We start from the raw sequence: 13,810 nt of genomic DNA on the forward strand, positions 1-13,810 counted from the left end.
TTCTTTTATTTTTAACATGGGGGAATAAAAAAGACCCAGCCAAGTTCCCAGAGTTTGGAAAATAGAAACATCTGCTAGAATGCTGAGCAGCTTGTTGGCAAAATTTAGTAGCAAAAAATAGTTCTTGAAATGTTTGCATGAGGATTTACTGTACAGCTTTAGATGGGAAAGAGGGGAAGTTAACCCAGGCAAAAGAGTAAGTCTGTGTGAATGTATGTACCTCTATACATGATTCCACATTTAAATTTTAAAAAGCCATCAATTGTAAAGAACTAATCTTATTTATGGTGGCCTGCCTTGCAAGTGCAAGGACCCAAGTTCAATCCCTAGTACCAAAAACAAAAACAAAAACAAAACAAAACTAATCTTATTTAAATTATTTTTGTGGGAAATTTATGTTTTCATAGTTACTTGCTTAATTATGAGTAGGGTTCAACATTGTTATTTTGTAGATTCTGGAAATAGTTACCCAGAAAGCAGTTTTATGAATTTGGACTGTCTTTTATGCAAGCTGTGGTTTCCCCAAATCTGGGTCTACTTAGAGAAATAATGCCAACCCACCTTCAGTAGTGCCATTCAGTGGCTCGAAGAGGTGTTCCCATTACCACGGTTAGCTGAGTGTGTGTGATTGTCAGTTGGAATCAGAAAATACTGTTGTCTTTGGACCACAGGATGACTGGTAGATCCTTAATAAAAGTATCCAAGGATGGGACATTTTGTGAGGTATTGGTGCTCTTTTCTCTGTCAGGGAGGATGTGAGAGGCTTTTAAAATGGAAAAACTACTGCTTCTTGGTTGAATGTGCAGAAGAGTTGTGGCACTGGGTTCCGCTGCTCAGGATGGAGAACGTGTTCAGGGTGGGGCTGCCACCACAGCTCTCAGTACTGCAAGTGAGGTCATTCACAGAGTGCCCTGTGCCCTGCACTCTCACAGTGGTCTGTTGTGTTGTGCAGTGGGAGGACATGGTGTCATCGGAGACCACAGTCTCCAAAGATTTATTAGCATGATTGTTGTTTACAGCACACTCGGGGGTTCCATTTTAAGTGTAAGCTTTGAGAAGTTTTAAACAGTTTCTTGCTGGTCTCCTCACAGGAGCCACTGGCTTGTATTTCCCAGGTAGTCCCCAGGGATGGCTTAATGTGCAGAGGCTGCCTCTCCTCAGCCTGGCTCTGCGGTTGAGGCACAGCATGTGGTCACTGTGTGGTTACTAGATGAGTGTGCACAGCACAGGGATGTGTGGAGAGATACAAGGTCCTCCTTCTCCTGGTGCCACCTTAGAGCCCTGTTCTTGGTGCTGTGCTCTTTCTGCCAGGTCTCTGGGCATAGGTATAAAGCAGTGCATGTGTGAATATAGAACAGATGCTTTGTCTCTCAGTTTATTTTTCTTTCATTGGTGGTACTGAGGCTCAGCCCCAGGCCATGTGCATGCCAGTCAGGCGAAGGCTGCCTTACTGAGCTCCAGGCCCAGTTTCATATTCCACTTCTGTGGAGTTGCATACAGAAGATATTTTCTTGCCTGAAAAACTAAGCAGTTTTGGACAAATGCAAGATAGAAGTGTTTTCACTTTTAAAAATAATTAATGCAAAACCCATGTGTTAGGTAAAATGAAAACCAGATGGTGAGTCTTTAAAAAACAAAGAGCCCAATCAGCCATTTAGTGTATTTGCTTCTCATGCCTCTGCTGTGTGAGTCTTGCTCAGTGACCGTCACTGTAGCCTGTGCCTAGGGTCATGTTGCTGGTGGCTAAGGGACCAGAAGGCTTGCCTTGCCCACCCTCCCTGTCAGGGCCTCTGGGTTCTTCTGAAGTTGAGAGCCTTGGCTTGGCTGGAACCTTGGCCAGAGGATGCAGGCTAAGAGGTTCTGTAGCCGATGCTTCTGGTGTCCACTCCAGGGGTGGCTATTGGCTCAGGCTCTCTGGGAGAAGCAGGGTTTTTCTGTGTGGTTTCTTCTCAGAGCAGAAAAGTGGATGCTTATTCTTGGGACAGACTGGTCCTGAGTCCTAAGGCAAACTAAGAAGTAGTTAGCAGGCTGCTAGTCACTACCAGACTCAGGAGGCAAGAGGAGCAGCAGGTGGCAGCTGGGTGGGTTGGCCTTGGGCCTGGTCATGATGGCAGTGGAGTGGAGGGCCCACTTCACCTACTGTCATACCAGTCAGCAGTCCAGACCACACTCTGGGTTTTAGAGACTGAATGTGGGGCAAACTAACAGATGCACAGGTCTACTGGGGTCTTGTTGGTATTAACAATTGACTCTCCTTAGGATTTTGAAGGACTCTTGAAAAAAAGCGGTCTTTTATTTGATTGGTTTTGGGAAAGGTTTAAGGAGCATGTTAAGGATGTGGTCAATTGAATGACACTAGTACAACACATCTGTAAGGTGATTTTTGTTTTATTTAAGATATATAGATTCTGCAAGGTGTAGTGGTGCATGCCTGTAATTCCATCTCTTAGGAGGCTGAGGCAGGAGGATTGTTGTGAGTTCAAGTCCAGCCTGAGCTACATAGAAGACTCTGTCTCAAAATAATAACAATAATAATTAATAATAATAATATATTCATATAAATTCACTGGAATTTGCAGATAAATTTGGAGAAGTCTCATGCATCCCTGACTCAGTTTTCACACTCTAGCATCTTCTATTAACTGTCCTACAGTATCATAATGGAAGTACATGCATGAAACAAAGCAGGGCTTGCTTTAATAAGCCCGGGTTTCACCTGTACTCCAGGGTTGATCCTAGCAAATCGGGCTTCACTGGTCCCTATGTCAGCCTGCAGCCTTTGCTGGCCATTGGACACTGACTTTGGTGGAGTCCACAGGGCACGTCCACATTCTTGTGAGGGGTCCTTGGATTGGTAGTTTAAATTCGTTTTTTAAAAATTCAACACTTATTTGCAGTATGTAATGTTTATATTCATGTTAGGAAGTAGGTGTATGTGCTTAACATATCTTAATTATTTTTATTCTCTTTTCTAGTAGTTTAAATTCTTAATAGGTTCTTCAGTTGTTGTTGTTTTTTTTTTTTTTTGAGTCATGGTCTTGCTGTGTAGTTCAGTTAGCCTCGAACTCGCAGTGATCCTCCTTTTTCAGCCTCCCAAGCACTAGGACTACAGGTGTGTGCACGCCCAGCTCAGTCCTTATATCTTGATGTGAAAGCTGTACTGTATTTTGAATAAGGGACTGATCCTCATCAGGGGATAATAATTTCCCTCTTGTGAGTTTGAGTTATCCCTTTATTTTCAGTTAGTCCTCTGTGGGGCAGAAAGGTGAGTTAGCCAGACCAGTAATCATCAGGGGGACCGATAAAAGCTCTAAGTAAGGTTTATCTGAGAACAGAATTGTATTTTGAGTTTCACTCATACCTCCCAGTTGGACTTGTTTATGCACACCTATAATCCCATCATTTGGGGAGGCTGAGGCAGGAGGATCACAAGTTCAAGCTCAGCCTGGGCAGCGTAGTGACTTAGCAAGACCATGTATCAAAATAAAAAAATAAAGGGCTGGAGAGGTAGCTGAGTTGGAAGTCCTTACCTCTTTCATGTCCCTTGAATTTAATGAAAATATCCATACATACATAACTGTTCAAAGAATGAACATTCTCTACCTTTTACAGTTGTTAAGTTTTGTGTTGTACGTGCTGTGGTTGTATGTGCTGTGGTTGGAAGTAATCCCCGGTACTCCCTGACACTTGTCCTGGACATACAGTACTTGAGCCTGCTTTTCTCAAGACAGCCCTCACTCAGCTGGGGCACCACCCTAAGAGGACCGACTCTGCCTTTCAGCCTGCATCCACACAGCCCGAGTTGTTATTTTTTTTTTAATTAATTTTCTTAGTACATTTAAGTATATCATATAATGGCATTCATCATTGGAAGTTTGCATCTTTTCATAATCCATCTTGGCTTATATTTTTTTCCCGTTCCCCTGCCTACCCTTCAACCCCTCTTCCCCTCCCTATCTACAAAGACTTAGTTTCCATTTTTTTCTCGTATTAATTCCATTCCCTTTCTTTTCCTGCCCACTCCCACTTCCCCTTCGCACCTTTTTTTATTTCACATTATCTATTATACCTTTTAGTCCTTATTTACACTTTCAGTTTCTCATGCCAGAAAAACTATTCAGTATTTATTTGAATCACACAGTCCAACCTGGGTTTGTGCATTTCACTCGGTTATTTAATTTTTAACTCATTCTTAAGGTAATACATTTTATCTGCCCCCCACCCCCTTGTTTTTTTGGTATCAGGGAGTGAACTGAGGACCCAGTGGTAGCATCACTGAGCTAAATCACACACACACACACACACACACACACACACACATTTTTGAAAAGAAATTGACTTTTGGATGGGGTATTTGGTAGGGGCCCCTCCCTGGCCACGTCTGGTATTCCTGTTGGGCATCAGCTCCAGCTGCCCACCGCCACTCATACCTGGTCACATCAATGACTGCCGTGGTGTCCTTCAGAGGCTATCACTGTGTCCCGTGGTGGGAGTGGTTTCCAGGGGCATTTCTGTCTGACAGCCTTTAACGCACAGCTCACTGTGCACTTGCTACCCCTTCCCTGGGGAAATCCCCTTACCGGTAGAATGTTGGCATTTGTCTGTCTTTATCATCTAGCATTGTTCTATATCGTCCTTTCCCACATTCTCCCACCCTTTCTTGTCTTCTCTCTTTCTCTGGGTGTTGCTATAGGTGTAAGTAGTTTTATTTACTCAGTGTTATTTCTACCACTTACACTTGGTATTATTATGTAATCAAATTAGAGCGAAGTTGGCAGTGGGGATCTTGGTTGTGACCCTGGTGGGTCCCAGTGGAGTCCGAGGCCTCTTCTGTGATCCCTGGGTCCCTGAATACCACTTTGTCTTGTGCTTATTGTTAGGTAAAAGAGCCGAAAAACCAGAACCAGACCAGGACTACAATAGGCTTTTATTGTAGGGAGGACCTGCCTGGCTCTCTCTGAACAAAGGAGAGAGAAGCAACATGGCAGCACAGGAAGCTTCGTCTATAGGAGCGGGGTGGGTCAGCCTGAGCTGGGGTGGAGTTGAGTGAGGTAGTATTGAGAGATTGGAGGAGCCTGTGACATCACTAGCTGTTAGGAGGTAGCAAGTATTAGGTTACTTTTTTTGGTGGGAGAAGAGGCACGATGAGAAGAAGAAACCTGTCCTTTGTTGGGAGAAGCCATATTTTAACATGGAGGCTGCTATTCTATGTGGCAGCCTTCTTAAGGCAAGGGAAATCTAACACTTAATCAGGCATGTGTCTGTACACCAGCGTCCAGATTCTAAGTGTGTTCGATGCTTCTGAGGTTTTACTGCTTCTAGACAGAGTCATGAAATACATTTCTTCAATAAAATCCTGGTTCCTAATAACTAATGGTGTGTTTGCTTAGTTTCAGAATTGCAGTCATGTTGTTTTCTACCTTATTTGCATATGGATAGGAGTTCTCCTTGCCCTTAGAATGTATCTAATAAGATTTACACGAGAGCCCTATGTCCAGAAATAACAGAAGTGATTTTTTGTTGGGAGTGGTTAGGAATTTGTTTCATATGGTCCAAGTTTCTGTTTAAATTTATAGTATTTGTTTTTTCCTAATTTAATTTTTGAGTGTATAAACCATTTATATAACTCAGAAGTCAAAATTACATGAAGAAGTATTCAATTGAAAAGGAATTTTAAAAAGCCCAGGCTGCTTAACCTGGATGTGGGACCGACAGCCTTATCCCAAGGTGCTGCTGTGCAGTTTGTGGTGTGCCTGTGTTGGTGTTTTCCTCCTCAGGACAAAGCAGAGCATTGCACTTCTTAGGTTAAAGCAGAAGAGAGAGGCAGTTAGTGTGTGCATGGAGATGCGGCAGTACTCTACAGGGTGGCAGCCTACTGCAGCTAGCCCCTGCTCCTTGCTCCTTGGCCCTCTCGGTGTGAAGCAGGGTGTTCTCGGGGTGTGCTTGGCAGAGCAGCAGGGGCAGCGAGCACTTGGGGACTCACAGGACATGCGGTGCCTTGGGTGCCACACCATACTACTGGTGACTGAAGCAGCTCAGGTTTGAAGGTGCTGCCATAATGGAACTTGAACTTGGGCAAAAGGCCATCCCTCCTATCTGCAGGCTGGCACTCTGCCCTTGAGGCCCCAGGAGTCTGTTGTTAAAATCTTCAGTGCACTACATGCTGTGCCTATGTAAACAATAGGTTCTGAGGAGGCCTGTTGAGTAAGCCGATTTGATCTGGATCATTTGTCTCCTTTCTGAAAATTCTAGCAAGTCAGTCAGAGGAGACTTCCTTTCATTCTCAAGACCAAACTTGTGGTTGGTAACCTTGCATATTCTTTGGGGGCCTGGAATGGTTTGGGCACAATGCCTCTCAGGGTCGGGGGCTGGCCTGCTAGGAAGAGTCTGTGGAGCATCTTCTGTAATCCCAGCATTGTGGTGATGGAGATGCAGGAGGACAGTCTGCAACACCCAGGCCTGCCTGCACCGCGAAGTCAGCAGCCAAATAGGGAGCCCTGGCCACTCAGCACACCCTCCCTGCTTTAGGTGGACAGGTACTGGAGGGCTGCTGAACCAGGCCCTGGGTTTGGCGGGACCCTTTTATGTTCTTCAGGGCATAGTGTCCCCTGGAGGAAGAGGAGAATTGGTCCCCTCCAGTGGCAGGCAGAGCCCACCCGTTTTCACTTTTGTGGTTGGAGGGAGACGCAATGTAAAGAATGTGCAGTTCTCATCTAGACCAAAAATAGGCGCAACAGGAAGGGAGGGAGAGACCTGTGAACTTTGTGACTTGTGTTCCATCCTCAGAAGCCCGCTGAGTGCACGACTTAGTACTGGCTTCTTGGGCTGTAGGCAGCTGGGGCACTTGGTCGTTGTCCTTCCATGATGCTGAGCGACTCACCTTGGGACCACTCAGGGTTTTCAGGGGCTTAAGTGCACCATCTCCCGCTTTCGTCTTCCACTTTATCTGCTACCTTTTAAATGAGCTGCCTTCCTTAGCTACTGACAGATTCTGATGCTTGTATGATGCTAAATTTCCTTATTTGGTGTTTACTTTTCTTACATAGCTTTCAGTCTGATTTAAATGACCTTGGCATAACTTCCCAATTTGGATTGTTTTCCTTAACCTTTCTGTAGATAGAGAAAAGATCACCAGTTGTATTTTTTTTAATACCAGTGTTATGCTACTCTTTGAAGAAAAACTCTTAAAATTTATTAGACTCAACTATTAATTAAAAAATATAATGACTGTAAGAAGTGATGGTTTCCTGTGTCCTCAGAGAATCCAGCAGTGTCTCTGGAATTCAGCTCCTTCCTCTCTGTTGTCACCTCCTTGGGAGGCATTTTAGATCTTTCCTTGTCATCCTTAGGGAATTTGAGTCCAGATACTCTGCATACCTGTGTATATCTGTTTAATGAACAGTATGTGTTTATGCTTGTTCATAAAAGTGTTGAGTTTTCCTCCTCCTTTAAAGAGGTACTTTTCATAGCCTTGGCCCATTAAAATGCAGTCTGGTACAGAGACTAGAAACACAAAGAAGTTTTGCATATAGGCCAGAGGGATCTTGCTACTGTTTCTAGTATCTCTTTGTTTTAATAGATATGGCTAGATAGTAGAAATAAGCCGATAAAGACAGTAAATGGTGAAAAAGTAACTTAGTGAACTAACTCATTTTATAAAAAGATGACTTTGGCTTTTTGTTGTAAGCGGTCTCAGATACCACCCACTGCATTAAGTGTGAATTGTGATGATAGCTTTGAGACTGATGTCAGCATCCCCTCTGCCCAGAGGAAAGAGCAAGCCCTGGCCTCAAATCTATGCTTTTCTGGTTTTAAGTTTCCTTCCTCTTTCTTTGAATGATTTTGTCTTTCTCAACCTTAAAGCAGTCTTAATTTACAGTTAAGTTGAATTGTTCAACAGATTTAACAGTTACACTATGAGTGAGAGTGGACAGCAAAATATTTTGAAGGATTGGGTCTTTTAGGCAGAAATGGAATGTGTTTTGGATTAATTCATTTTAAATACTGTCACTGGGAATTTAAACAATATGAAATTTAGCCCTTGCAATTCTTCCCTAATGTTAGTAAACAAGAGGGTTATAACTGATTAGGTCTTTACCTCAAACATTTCCTGTTTTTCAAATTGAAAAGCTTCACTTCATTGATTGTACCAGAATCAAACTCAGGACTTTATGCTTGCCAGGCCAGCGTGTGCCACTGATAACCATACCTGGCCCACTTTATTTATTTGTGACAACAGTTGGAATTCAGAGAGGTGATGGGCCTGCCTAGAGTTTCACAGCCCTTTGCCAGAGTGACATCCTAGTCTTGTTTTTTCTACATCATGGTATCTGCCAGTTCACCTCAGGAACACGGTGGTAGTGTTTGTATTTGAGTTTTAGAGCAGTAGTACCCAATTGGGTGTGAGACTGTGTTGTATTAGGTAGTCATATCTTCAATTAATTTTCTTCAATTAATTGTGGACCTTGGAAAAAGGATATGATAAGGTGTGGTTAAGTTTAATTCTGTCAGTTTGAGAACTGACCTAGGGGATTACAAAGGCACACACACCTATGGGTATGTCTGGGTGGTTCATGAAGGTGTGATTTTGAGTATTATATATGGTTCCTTGCCCTGTTGTCTCTGGCACTGCTCCCTGCTCTGTTTCACAGCTGGTATGAACTAAGCAGCTTTTTCCCCACCATACCCTTCCACCATGGTGATTCTGTGTTGGTGCTGGTTGACCTGAATCCCCTGAAACCAGGAACCAAATTAAACCTCTCCTCCTTTAAGTGTGAGTGTCAGGAAAAGCTGATTATTGTAGAAAGATAAATGACACTGGTTGCTCTATTGAAGAAAATTACAGTTAACGTAATTGTTGTAGGGAAAAATATGTTGAAAAGATCACTTTCATGTGTATTTTTGGTAATCAGATATCAAAATTGGAAAAGCTAGCAATCAACTAAGAGATTGTCTTATTTACTTTTACATTTAAATTTCATCTTTAGAAAAGAAAAGTACATTTCTGGGTCTTGTTTTTAGAATTGTCACTAAGCTAATAATGTTTTAGCCTTTTTCTCTTTACTATGAACATAAATTTGAGCTCATAAATACTCTTTAATGTGATTTATAGTTTGTAAGTCTTATAGAAAACTGGCTTCTTTAATAGTCCTATCTTGCCTCTTATCCCATCGTATCTCTTGTTAGGCTTGGACCTTGGTTACCCAGGATGAAGCTTTGGTCTCCTTATCTATAAAGTAGGGTAATAATTCTCACCTCATAGTCTTGTATCAGGATAGAAAGTACAAGCACATTAACTATTACATAGTAAAGGTAAACTTTCCTTGCTCCTTGCTTCTCAGTAAAGATTTTTTTGGGGGGCTGTATTGGGGATGGAACTTGCGACCTTGCGCTTGCGAAGCAGGTTGCAGCACCACTGAGCTAAATCCCCAGTCCTTCAGTGAAGATTTTTAAGCATTCTTTTTGCTTATTAGTGCTGTATTTTCAAGACTCTGATGCTTTCCTCTGCCACTTTTCCTCATGAACCACCCCCAGGTGGCCTCCTCCTGTCTGTCCTTCTCAGCAGGTGGCTTCTGCAGCCCCTTTGTGGTCACAGCCATTGCAGCCACCTTTGTCTTGCCCTGTTAACCACTGCCATTTTATTAGTAAAGAACAATTTCCACATGTTGATTCCATGTGTTTGTTACATTGTGCTAGATTACAAACTCTGTGGGGGAGTGAAGCCCTTTGCTCATATGGATGGGGCCCAGCTTGTATTTGCTTTATCTGAAAAGTGCCCTGGGATTCAAGGCAGTTTAAAAAATGAATATCCAGGATGGGGGATTTAGCTCGGTGCTGCCTGCCTAACAAGCACAAGTTCCTGAGTTCGATCCCCAGTACCAAAAAAGAAAAGAATATCCAGAAGGGTTTTGGGCATTGACAAAAAGATGTGCATAGTGTACCCTTTTAAAAATAAAAGGCAGTCTTTATTTTAATATGTACAGGCTAGTATATTTTTAAATCACATTATCTAATAATCATAGCAAATTTTCTACCTCTTTGTTGAGATAGTTTTAAATATTAAAAAGGAATAAAAAATCATATTTATTCTTAGAAAATATGACAGCACTCATTGTTTTGATCAGATGCAGTTTTGGGTCATTAAAACTGGAAATGGCAGACGTAAACCATGGTTTTGTTTTTAATGGTATTAATGAAGTTGCACTAATTTGTTCATTTAAATAGTTACTGAACACTTGGACCTTTCAAAACGTACTTTTCTGGGCCAGGGATTTAGCTCAGTGGTTCTGGTGCCTGCCTTGCAAGCACAAGGACCTAAGTTCAATCCCCGGTACCAAAAAAAAAAAAACAAACAAACCCAAAAAAGCTTTTGTGAATCTCCAGGTGGAATGGAAAGATTAATTATGCTCTAGAAGAGCTATTCTTGACTAAAAGTTCTTGGTTAAAAGAGAGAATTTGCTATGAACCAATGCTGTGAAATGTTAAGAAACACAAGTACAGGGGCTGGAAATTTAGCTCAGCGGTTCAGTGGCCTGCCTTCCAAGCACAACGACCTGAGTTCAATCCCCCATACCAAAAAAAAAAAAAAAAAAAAAAAAAAAAAAAAAAAGAAACGTTAAGTACCCTTCATGCTGTTTTTAGTTTAATCCTGTTACTTTTAGTCAGGGTCATGCCTTCTAAGTAAATAGGTGAGTGAAAAAAAAGTCACCCGACCGATTTGGTACAACCCACATGTTACTCTCTGAAGATTATTATACTGTCCTGTTTTCCTTCCGCTCACCTGCCCCAGACCATCTTTCTATATTTGAAACGACACAAAGAAAAGTTGGCATGGAGGGAAAGGTACATGGGATGACATCTGAAGGGGTCCCATTGCATGGAGGCAGAGGACACCCTTATTTTCTCCAGAAACACATGTTACATATAGACCAGGATGCTCTGTAGAGCCACAGGCCCTGGATTTTTATTTAGGACCGATGGCACAAGCAGCCCCTGCTTGTCATGTACAACTCTTGAGTCCGAGGAGGAAAGTGGGTGTTGAGCATAAACTATTGTTTAGCCACAGTGAGCATAGCGCTCTTCTCCCCTGCTTCCTGGTTGCAGCTGCTGCCACCCCTGCCTCATTGTCGCCCCTACCTGCTTCCATGTCTGTGGGTCAGTCCCCGCTGAATGTGCAGCTGGTGATACTGTGACACAAATTGAGATCACACCCTTTTGTTGGTGGCTTACCTAGTTCAGAGTCAGTCTTTCCAGTGGCTCATGCCCTCCTTGATGGGCTCAGCCCATTCCTTCTAAGACCTCTCCTCCTACTTCTTGTGCACACTCACTCCAACCACACCGTTCTTGCTCTTCCTCCTGCCTATAACTGTCCCACCTGAAGGCCTGGCACTTGTTCCTTGTTTTCTGTGCCTAGAATCTTTTTCCTCATGATTGTTATACTTGACACAAGGAGTTCATCTTCCTACTCCTAATGCCCTACCCTGTTTTGTGTCCTCTGTGCCTGTGGCAGAGTATAACTACCTCATGGCTCATTTATTATATTTGATGTGTATCTCTTGCTTCACATCCCCCCTCCCTACGCTGCACTCCCTGCTCTCTAAGAATATGAGCTCATGATAACAGGAATCTTGGTTTTCTTCAATGATGTGTCTCTTATGAGTGACAGTCAATCCAGTGCCTGATCCATTATAGGTGGTGCATGAACCTTTGTTGAATGAATGACCAGAGTCCATACTGGAAGGCAAATGAGAAACCTATAGTGTCCCCTCCTCCTTTGATTAATAATAATAATTATTATTTTTGTTACTTTTGCTGTGGTACTGGAGATTGGGCCCAGGGCATTTGCACTGAGCTACATCCACAGCCTCCTTTTTTTTTCCTCATTGAGTTTATTTTGGTACTTTTTAAGTATACAGTACAGTTACCTTTATCATTCGGATCTTGTACCTTTACATGACAGATCTTGGTTCTCGTTTTTTCCCCATACCCCAAGCCCTCCCTTCATCCCTCCACCCTTCCCTATTTACAAAAACTTTGTTGCCATTTTTTCGTTTTCTCATATTTTTTCTTTTCCCTTATCCTTCCCACTTCCCTTACACCTTTAGCCCTTTTTTTCCTATTTCCTATTGTCAATTATACCATTTGGATCTTATGTACCATTATAGTTTTTCACACCACATAAACTATTCGGTGTCTTATTTATTTCACTTAAGAGTATGGCCTCAATATGCATCCATTTTCCTATGAGTGACTCTAGTTTCTCATTCTTTATGGCTGAGTAGTACTCTCATTTTATAGAAAAACCACAATTTTATCTAGTCTCCAAGTGATGGGCAGCTGGGCTGTTTCCAAGTTTTAGCTATTATGGACTGTGCTGCTATAAACATGGGTGCACATATATCACTGTGGTATGATTATTTCAATACTTTTGGAAAGATACCCAGCAGAGGGATAGCTGAGTCAAATGGAACCTCTAGTCCTAGTTCTTTGAGGCATCTCCATATTGATTTCCACAGTGGTTGCACCAGTCTGCATTCCCACCAACAATGGAGAAGGGTTCCTCTCTCCCCACAACCCTGCCAGCATTTGTTACTGATTTTTTGATAGCAGCTATTCTTTGTGGGTTGAGGTGGAATCTCAGTGTTGTTTTCATCTGCATCTCTCAAATGACCAGTGGTGTGGAACCTTTTTATGTATATATTTATTATACTGCTTTTACTTCTTTGTTTGAGAAATGTCTGTTCATTTCAGATGCCCATTTTTGAATTGGATCTTTATATTTGGGGGACTTGATTTTTTTTGAGTTCTTCATATATTTTAGGTAATAGTCCTTTGTCTGAGAAGCAGCTGGTAAAATCTTTTCCCCACATTGTAGGTTGTCTCAGCTCTGTTGGTGGTTTCTCTTGCAGTACAGAAACTTAAAAAGATGAGATCCCAGTTGTTGATTCTTTGTGCTAGTTCCCATGCTACTGAGGATTTGTTCATGAAGTCTTGTCCTATGCCAATGTCTTCAAGGGTTCTGCCTAACTTATCTTTCAGCAAGTTTAGTGTTCCTTTTTGTTAATATTTAGATCTTTCATCCATTTGGATTTTAGATTAGTGTATGATGAAAGATAGGAGTCTACTTTTAATCTTTGGCAGGTTGAAATCCAGTTTTTCCAACACAATTTATTAAAGAGGCTATCTTTCCTCCAGTGAGGATGGTTGGCTCCTTTGTCAAAGATGAGGTAGCTGAGTACGTCTGGAGTTGTTTCTGTATCTTCTAATCTATTGCACTGATCCTCGGGTCTTTTTCTTTGCCAGGACCATGCTGTTTTTATCACAGTGGCTTTGTAGTATAGTTTCAAGTTGGGGATTATGGTACCTACTGCACAACCCTGTTTTTACTTTGAGTCATGGTCTCACTAAGTCACAAAGTAGCTGGGCTTGAAAATTTGATTATCTGCCCTGAGCCTCCCAGAGTGATGGGATTATAGGTTTGCACCACTACATACAGTTCTTCCTCTTTTTATACACGAAGAATCTAAAACTTTAAAAAGTTACCTGTAGTTGTGGTGTGAAACTTTGACAGTGGAACTTTGTGCTAGTCTTTTTTTTTTCTTTTTATTGAGTTTATTGGTACAATCTAGGTATACAATAAGTTAAATTTGTCATTGGGATTCTGTACCTTTACATAATAGGTCTTGATTCTCATTTTTTCCCCTTGTCCCTGCCCTCCCTTCACCCCCTCCTCCCCTCCCCATTTACAAACACTTTATTTCCATTTTTTCAGTTTCTCATATTTTTTTTCCTCTCCCTTATTACCTTTTCC

At 42.0% G+C, this 13,810-nt stretch overlaps 1 protein-coding gene across 8 annotated transcripts in view; it reads left to right on the top strand.

The window, feature by feature from the left end:
- Map4k4 (mitogen-activated protein kinase kinase kinase kinase 4) overlaps nucleotides 1-13,810 on the top strand; it is a 157,350-nt gene that overhangs the window by 66,926 nt on the left and 76,614 nt on the right. The gene's annotated exons all lie outside the window — the stretch shown is intronic.

The sequence above is a fragment of the Fukomys damarensis genome, unplaced genomic scaffold (assembly GCF_012274545.1).
Source record: "Fukomys damarensis isolate Sample0158 unplaced genomic scaffold, DMR_v1.0_HiC HiC_scaffold_9, whole genome shotgun sequence".
NCBI lineage: Eukaryota > Metazoa > Chordata > Mammalia > Rodentia > Bathyergidae > Fukomys > Fukomys damarensis.